A 9,488-nucleotide genomic window follows, 5' to 3' on the forward strand; every position below is an offset into this window, starting at 1 on the left:
TTTTCAAAATGTTTTTTTAATACCGAGAGACTGGAATCAAAATAATGGCGTTGTAACTCCACCCACAAGATACAACATTTACAAATTCTATTTTCTAAATATGTTTTTGACCTTGATTCACATCTCACTCCCTAAATAAAACCAACGCTTTCTACCACTTAGAAAGGTTGGAAGAAATATTAACAGCATCAAGACTGTGCAAAAGCAGCAGGTATGAACTGAATTATACAGGGAATATTCTGGTGAACATGAATATTGGTGGATAAGGGAAGAGAGAAAATCTTTTCCTGATCCCTGCAGAGGGGGAGGTGATATTTTTTAACTAGAAAACACGACTTTGCAGAACCGCCATTTCTTTTAAGCCAACTGTTGTATGAGTCAACAGTCTGATGGCTCAAGTTTCAAAGAGCAAGCTCCTCAGCCAAAGGAGCAGGGATTTTGAATGCTCAAAGAGTCAGAATACACAGAGAGACTTCTTACTGGCATTTTAAAGAAAGTTTTGGGCATCACTGTGGTGTAGATTCATCTTCTATGCAGTAAAAACGGGAGGAGCAGTGCTTCATAACTTGGTATTCCTCAAAATAACAAGTACATTCTAAGTAGAGATTGTCATTAATAAACGTCTTTTCTACATCTATAGAAGCAACTATTTACGATCCCAGCAGCCAGTAGATTGATTGAATCAATCTTTCTGTCTTATACCTCTTCCCTTTCACAGGAGACAACAGGGCACTATTCAGGCTTGCCATATCTCTCTTTTATTTTTCCTTGTTTGCATTCCTGAACACAACTGCAGGCTTCTGCTTTAAATATGTTCCATCCAAGGAGCAATCTCTAAGGACACATCATTATCACCCTGTGTATTGGCAGTCAAGAAAATTCACACATCAAACAATCCTCTCAAAACCATGGCATTTTAATCATCTCCAGTCAAAGAGCCATGAAGAGGAGGAGGCACAGACATCCTGCAAAAAAAAAAGAAAAGTCATTCTGTGAGACTGCCTTGCCTGTTGCATAACTTGGGCATCAAGGACCAAAAATGTGAGTGAGACTAGACATCAGAAGTTCAGTTTACATTCAGAAGGCAAATGCCTTGAATTGTTTGCATTCATAAGTGAGTATTTTAGAAATCATAGAATCATAGAACTTTAAGAGTTGGGAGAGACCTTAAGGATCAGCTAATCCCAACCCCCTTGCCATGGGCAGGGACACCACCCACTAGACCAGGTTGCTCCAGGCCTTATTCAGTCTGGGCTGGGGCTTATCCACTGCCTCCCTGGGCAACCTGTTCCAAGGTCTCACCACCCTCATAGTAAAGAATTTTTTCCTATATCTAACTTAGATTTCCCCTCTTTCAGTTTGTACTCATTTCTTCGTGTCCTATCATCCAAAGACCTAAAAACCAAGAAAAGTGGCCAGGATAAGAGCATGGGCACCGCATGGTGTTAAAAATGAACAGTCAGCTAGCTCAGAGAGCTGAGTGAACACAACACTTTTGCAGTGAGACTTTGCACTAAAGGTACCTAGCCAATAAAAAGGCTCTGATGATTTTATTTGAACCATGACACAGACATCTCCAACGAACACATTTCCAAAATGTGTAAGTGGAGTCTTTGAAGAGCAGCAAATGCCAAGAAAAGAGAGAATTTGAGAGAAATTTGTATGAACTAGCAATGAAGAACAAGGTTTAGGAAATAGCCATAGGAAATGAAAAATAAAGATGAAGGGGTACAGTGAAAATGAAAAAAGTTTGAGAATGAGAGCTGAAATCCTGCCCTTCCTGCAGGCCAGAGGACTTAGGTCATTGCCTCCAGCTGAGCCAAGGAGTTCTCTGAAGGAACACTGTTAGAAGTCCAAGCAAGAGTTGAGGTAAAATGGAAAGACTTAGTGTATTAAAAGCCCCAAGGAGAGCAAAAGCATTTTAAGACAGACCACAGATCAGCCATGCAGAGGTTTTTAGGTCTAAGAATATAAAAACTATTACTGATTTCATCTCTATAATTTGTTGTCCTGCTGACACACAAGGGGGAGCTGAGAAAGAAGATCCTTGGAGCCTTTTGTTTTCCCAGGAGCTACACCCAACCAGTGTATGCTAGCATATTTCTACCTAGAATGAATCCTTGGGAAAGGCTGTAATTTGAATATTTTTGAGGAACAGGTCAGTGGTTGTATCAGTGGCAACAGCTTGGGAAACACCTTAACTGTGGGAAATGGAGCAGTTGTGCCTGTGTGGTGTCTGGCTGTGCACTGCTTTGGCACGTTTGGACAAGCAGTTGCCAAGAGGTGAACTGGAGGATTAGAATAAAGGTGAGACTGATGTACGTCACTGGGAGTAACACCACTGACACTGGTGAAGGACAGCAATATCACGAACAGCTGTGGTTAATGGACTTGACTTATGATATTTAAGAGCACTGGCACATTTTTGTATGGCCGTCAACCTGCAGATGAAGGAGAGAAATTTCAGAAGAATTTTATACTGAGCCATAAATATGTTTCACAGATTTACGAACAACAACAAAAATCAAACAAAATTACTGGAAAGCCTGGGTAATGTGACAGCCTTGCAAAGTTTCTCCTGAGAGCCTTTTGGACTTTTTCTTCTGACAAAAAGTATTATTTCTGCTGAATCTTTGCCCTTTACTTTGCTAAGCCAACTTTCCCAGAAGAGTGATGGGGATTTTTCTCCATTTTGCAATTCAAGGATTTTGAAAATGTCTTGGAACTGCTTTTTCTTTTCTTTTCTTTTTCCTCCCTGTTAGTGAAAAATCTAGGAAAATCTAACAATCTACTTGAACCATGTGGAGTGAGTAGGATAACATCAGAAGAAAGAAGTTAATCATTCATCATATTCCTACCCTCCTAAAAAGAGTCAAAGCAAGCAAAAAGGTCAATGACTTATAACAAGATACCAGTGACAAGTGTAAGCTTGAGCAACAGAAAGGCCTGATCAGAAAGAAATGCCTTGCTTGCTCCCCATGATTTTATCTGACTTCATGAAGTGGAGACAAAACAGGGCAAAGGCAGTAGCCAGATGCCCAGCTGCTCAGCCACACCCTTTTAATGAAAGCTGCCACACATTACACACACAAGTCATCATCATGGCTGGGCTTCGCAAACGAAGATTTGGGAAGGGCTCTACCCACGTTTGTTGCAAGCACGCTGGTGGCTAAAAAGGCCAGTACAAGACAGGCATGACCGGTTGCAAAAGGCACAGCAGAAAGACTCCTTAGGTGGTATATTCTGCAAGGCACGATCCTTTCTGCATTGCCTTTTCTCCTCAACGGTGATCCTGCGTGCTTTCTCAAAAGCATCAACAGCGTTATAGATGGTGTGTCTCCAGGCCGCCCGATTGGAGGCCAGAGTAGACCAGTTATGGTGATCAATATGGCCAAGGCTGAGATGTTGTTTCAGGGAGTCCTTGTATCTTTTCTTTGGGGCTCCTCTCTTGCGGCAGCCGGTGGCAAGTTCACCATAAAGCAAGATCTTAGGAAGGCAGTGGTCCTTCATCCTGGAGACGTGCCCTGCCCAACGCAGCTGTGTTCTCAGCAACATGGCTTCAATACTTGTGACAGCTGCTTGCTCTAGAACAGATATATTGGTCACATAATCTGACCAGTGGATGTTTAGGATTGTATGGAGACAGCGTTGATGGAAGCGTTCTAGGAGACGCAGGTGGTGGTGGTAGATGACCCATGATTCAGATCTGTATAAGAGAGTAGACAGTACAATGGCTCTGTAAACACTGATCTTTGTACTTTTCTTCAAGACATAGGGGTACACATGCTACGTTCCTATTAGAACGATTTGGACAAGTCTTTCATTTCCTACTTTACTATCACCTATCTATATACAGTCTCAAGGAGATACCCGGGAACAACCCTTTGTCCTGTCCACCTTTTCAGGATGTAACAGAGCAAAGCAAATATATCCAGAACATGCCAAACCTGGGCAGTAGCCGCAGGTGAACCAAAAATAAACAGACAAACAAACCAACCAACCGTTCTGGCCTCTGTACCAATCCAAGGCTGGGGTGCCTGGCCGGGACCCCCATCACTCTAAAAGAACACACTGTCCACTCTGACCTTATCCTTCCCCCACTGTGTTACCACGTATCTTCAGGCGCACTGCTCACCTGCGACATTTCATACAGGATTGTCTCGCTCTCCCTCCCGCCAGTCAGAGGACCCCCTCAGCCTGCTCGACACCCTTCCCCTCTCCTTTCCCCCTCCTCCCCCCCCCTCCCCCTCCCCCCCAAACCTGGAACGGCAAACCTCTGTGTGCTCCAAAGCTCCCCTCTCCTCTTCCATGGATGTGCAGTACCCGCCAGCAAGGCTCCTCCTCTCTCTCCTTTCTCCTGCCGTGGCCGCGTCTGGGGGCCAAACCGCGCATGCAGAGCGCACACGGCGCCCTGGGCAGGCCTGGGGCTCCCCAGGGCGTGCGCGGCGTGGGGCTTCTGGGCAAGCCCGACACACACAAGTAGTGAACAGACAAAACCAGTTATGATATTTAATTTATTACGTTTATCCTGAAGTGTGGAGTATTTCCAGTATACCAAGGTCCAGAGAAAATGATATGGCTGGAACTAAGCATGAGAGCAAACTAAAACCAAGAAAAGCAAAAAACTGAAACACCCACTTATTGCTCAGTGAATATTTCTTAAAAAGTTGTCACATCATACTGAATTCCTGGTCATAGTCTTCAAAGAAGAATGCTTATACAAACATCCTGGGAACTAAAATCCTTATGGAAAATTAAGGATTTAATAGACACGTTAGACCCATTATGACCTCCCTGATGTTCCCTCTCTGCTGGATAAGGTTCCATCCCAGTACCACCCAGGATGCAACTGCACATTTTTCTATTCAGTTATCTCATTAAACAGAAGTAAAAGCAGTCCTGCAGAGCCTGCATTTAGTCTGTATTTACATACAGCTCAAAAGCCTTTCCTCATGCCTTCTGGCCATTTGAGGTTACAAGCCTTCAAGTAGCAGAGCTGATCTCACAGGTTGATGGGAAGGGCTTGCTGCACCTCTCTGATTCTAGCCCAGAGCTCTGACACTCTTTGGATCCTTCTATAAGTTGATTAAACCAACCTGAGAGGTTTCAGGTTTTTTTTTAATTGTTGAATTTAGTTGCTTGGGGAGAAGTTGGCACAGGATAATAGGAGAGATAGCACAGTGCTTTTTGAGCCAGTGAGCTGTTGGTTTGCCTTATTCCTCTTCACAGTAGGCTACCATTAGCCTCCTGATCAGATGAAAGATATTGTCTCTCTACATAGACTTGAGAGGAGAGATGACAGTGATCAACACGCTGTATAAGACACTGCTAAGATAAATGGTGATTTGAAACCCTCAGTTCAGGTGCAAACTACTGGGAAGATGCTCCTCAGAAAAACATGTCCTTAACACACAAAAATTCTGTGATATGCAAGAGGTCAAGCTACACAAGCTCATAGTCCCTTCTAGCATCTTCTGGCCTTTTAAAAATGGAAAAAAATAGGATAAATAAGTAAATAACTTGCAATCAGCCCATTGCCCCATTGCTGGGATTCAGGATTTTTTTTAACAAAAATTTAAAGTGTCCCTCCTCTTCCTACCAAGTCTTTTAGACCTGAAAGCACAAAAAATTTGATCCAGAATTAGGATCTTCTAGAAAAGAAAAAAAAAAAAAAGCCTTTACTGACTTAGATGAAACAAACTTGCAAGTAACTTAAACTATGTTTCAGTCTTAAGTTGCTGTACTAGCACTGTTTCTTTCTACCCCTCCATCCCAAAGAGCTATTGGAAACCTTTCAAGTTTAGATATTGCATCAACAGTGGGTAAATAGAGCAGTTCTTTGGTCCTGGCCGGGGATCAGGATAAAGTTAGGTTTATAAAATGACAAAAACTTGCAGAATTTAGAAAATTATACAGTGGCAACTGTATAACCACTGACAGGGGCTGACTGAATGCAAAGGCAACTGTACCGTAAGAGTCAAGACATTTATTTTCTTTGTCTTTGGCATACTCATTCTTCAGCTCTTTATGTATCACCGTTTCTATGGGAGATTATTTCAGAACAAATGCTCTGGTCTGGAATTGATCATGTGACTGAGGTTTCTTCATTCAGGACTTAGCTGATAAATACTTTCTACTGTAAGGGCTGATGTGAAATCTGAGTTCGAATTGTCTTCTACCCAGGCACGTACCATGAAATGAATTCTACATTGTTAAGCTGTTGCCTTGATTTTTCTCTGGGCGGTACTTCTTTGACTATTTTCTAGGGTCCAAATCTAAATGTGCTATTCACAGTGTCAGTAAAAGCTTCCACTGTGGCTAGGAAAGAAGTCACTTGCATCCCCTGCCTCTGCTGACCCAACAGGCAAGCATGGTGCTGATGTTGCACTTTGCGCTTCCTATGGGCCTTGTGATTTCAGTTTTACTTTTTCCTTTTTCAGTTCATTATTTTTAATTGTTTGGGATACTCCAATCCCTCCCAACGCCAAATTCCTCTAGAAGCCAAGATGACCATACACTCAGTAGGTATGTATGAGCCTCCAGATATTTTCAACCAAAGTCATAGCACAGAGTTAGGTCTTGAAGCTGACAGAAGGCAGAACAGTGTGACACTGTGAAAGGACAGGAGTATGAGGGCAGTTTAAAATAGTTTGTTTCTCCCAAGAGTGGTTCTTCCTTGAGGTCAGCTGTGGCTTCAACCTGAAAAAGACATGTGAGTAGATCTCTTTCAATTTGGACTCTTTGTGTGCATACTCCGTGTTTGTTTGCTGCTCCTCTCTCTCCCAGCCTCTACATTTCCCTATACTTTTTCTGGATCTTCCCTTTTCCTCCATTCATTGTTTTCTTATAGGCTTATGCTGAGGCAATGAGAGTGCCTGTATGCTTGGAGATATGACACATCTGCATTCCAAGCCAGTACCTGGGCAAGATGCAGTTCTGTCCTCCCTCTCCCCAGAAGGAACCTGTGCTGTGTCTCTCAGATGAACCCATGGGGACTCCAACAAGGACAAAGACTGCAGGGTCTGCTGTATGGACCTAAGGTCCTTGCTGGCCAAAATGTTTGCTGATCGCAGAAGGAAGTGGCTTCCACATGAATTGTTGTGACTCTTCGTTCTTGAGTAATTTTCCATAGGGGCAAGGGTTGATAGTCTGGCTGTGCTCAAGTAAAGTGTTATATTTACCTGTTTAATCAATTGGACATAACTAAAAAAAATTCCAATGGAAACAAGGTTGAGAAACAGTGCCTTAAATTGGTTGCTGTATTTATACACTATTTCCTTATTCTGGATTACATCAGATCTTTCCCACATACAGTTAAAGAACCTGATACACCACCACTAAAATTCTGTTGAATACTGAACTCACCCAGGCTCAGTTATGTGAGCTATACCCAGGCCTCTTCCAACTTTTGTGTACATGGCATTTCACACTGATCTAACTACAAAATGTTCAAGCTGCAATACTATATGCTTCCCATACTGACTGGGGAAAAACCATCTTACTCTGCAGTATTCTTGGCTTAAACCCAGAAAGGATTTTGAGAAATCACACTGTAAACCATGACATACAGGCTATCTTTCAGCAAAGAGCAGGGCTACAGCAAGGTGAAGGACTTTGGAGAGGCAGGGAATGTTAAGCCACAGGTAGCTCCTCATCACTGGAGGCAGGCAGTGACTGGTAACTGGCTAAAACCTAGATAGAGCAAACACTTGAGGTGGACAGAGGACATAGTGCCTGGAGTTTTCAATCATGATTACACAAAGGCACCAAGCATGAAACAATGTGGGGCTCATGACGTGTGCCCTAGTTAGAACAGCTGGGACCAGTTCACCACTGTATGGGTGTAACCCAAAACTGTGTATTCTATAGCCTTCCATGCCATTTCCCAGAAACTGGTATCAGTAGACCATTTACACCCTCTGCCCAGAGCAGCCTGACTCCTCAGGCTATAAACCGGGTGTTAAGAGGCCTGAGAGATAGGAGGGTGCCTCCCTGTCCTTACACTCCTTTGTGGAACTCCCCACCCTGAGGGAAGTACTGAGCATTCCTGCCTGAACTGAAGAATATATTATCTTGGAGTCTTGGAACTTTTTTAACCACTCGTGGGATCCAGAGGAAGACTGCAGATCATCGCTTTCAACCAAACTGCAGACCACCACTCTCAACCAGACTGCAGCCACCACTTCTCAATCAGACTGCAACCATCACTCTCGACCAGACTGCAACCACCACTCTTGACCAGACTGCAACAGCACTCTCACCAACAGGTTTTCCCCTCTCCTTTTCCTTTGGACTCAGGGGGCCCAATGAACACCACTCTCTTCATGCCCCAGGGTGCTGGGTTATACATTTGGGTTTTGTGGGTTAAAACCAACTGTTTGTCTCTATAATCGTACTTATTTTATTATTTTATTAAATTGTTATTCTGACTTATAATCTCTCTTTTGAGTTGGGTTCATTTCCCCTGCTGGTTTACCTTTAAACCAGCACAACGTGAAACTTCTGCCTGCTTACATTTCTGTCCTGCGACCAAGCGTGTGAAGGCTGAACACGCTCCCCTCCCACTGAGCTGCCCAGCTGCTCAGAGCATGGTCCTGTAAGCCTCCCAAGAGTGGGACAGGCAGCAGGGCCTTGAACACCCCGATTTTCCTGCAAATCAGCAATGCTAACACAGGGAAAAGGGAGATACTTTTTTTCCATGTGCCATCTGTTTCACAACAACGAGAACCCTTGTGATATTAAGGAACTGGTTTTGTGATTCCTGATGATGTGTTGGTGTCTAGCAGTGCTCTGCTCATCCCTCCCAGGGTTTGATCTTTGTTTCTGACACCCTACTAACTTCTTGCTCCCACAGGAAGATGAATGCATATGATTCGGAGCATGAAAGAGTCCAGGGATCCCTAGAGGAGTCTATGGCCTGTAATACAGACCACATGGAACCCCAGTATGGAGAATGATAAGATAGGGTGTAGACTGAGCCCTGATGTGCAGAAAATGTGCTGTGGAAGATTTGGGAAGCGTCCTGCCAACAGACAGCAGTATAAGTAAAAAGAAGGGCTGCACACAGAGACAGGGAGGAGGAGGCACCACAGCCCTGGCAGGGAGGCAGAATGCACATACAACTCTGCCTTAGAAGGGACTGAAGAAGTGAGACTGCCCATGCAGAGTAGGTAGAGATGAGATATACTTAGGGATACCAGGGCTGGAAGAAGTTTACCTGAAGACTTCTGGGAAAGGGAAGGACTGACTGGGACTCGTACAGATCCTATGAGAACATAGGCTGGGAAATACCAGGAGCTCTTGCATTACAGAGATGGGAGCAAAGCATGGTAAGGTGGAATGATACCCACCTGGAGGCAAAGGCCCCCAAATCTGGTCAATGGTCTCTGGCTGAGTGGCCACAGAACAGCAGGAGATGAGTAAAACTATTCTTGGGGACCTGGACCCCAGCTACCTCTCAATCATTATCTCACTGGCTTGGAAAATTA

The sequence above is a fragment of the Chiroxiphia lanceolata genome, chromosome Z (genome assembly GCF_009829145.1).
Source record: "Chiroxiphia lanceolata isolate bChiLan1 chromosome Z, bChiLan1.pri, whole genome shotgun sequence".
Taxonomy (NCBI): domain Eukaryota; kingdom Metazoa; phylum Chordata; class Aves; order Passeriformes; family Pipridae; genus Chiroxiphia; species Chiroxiphia lanceolata.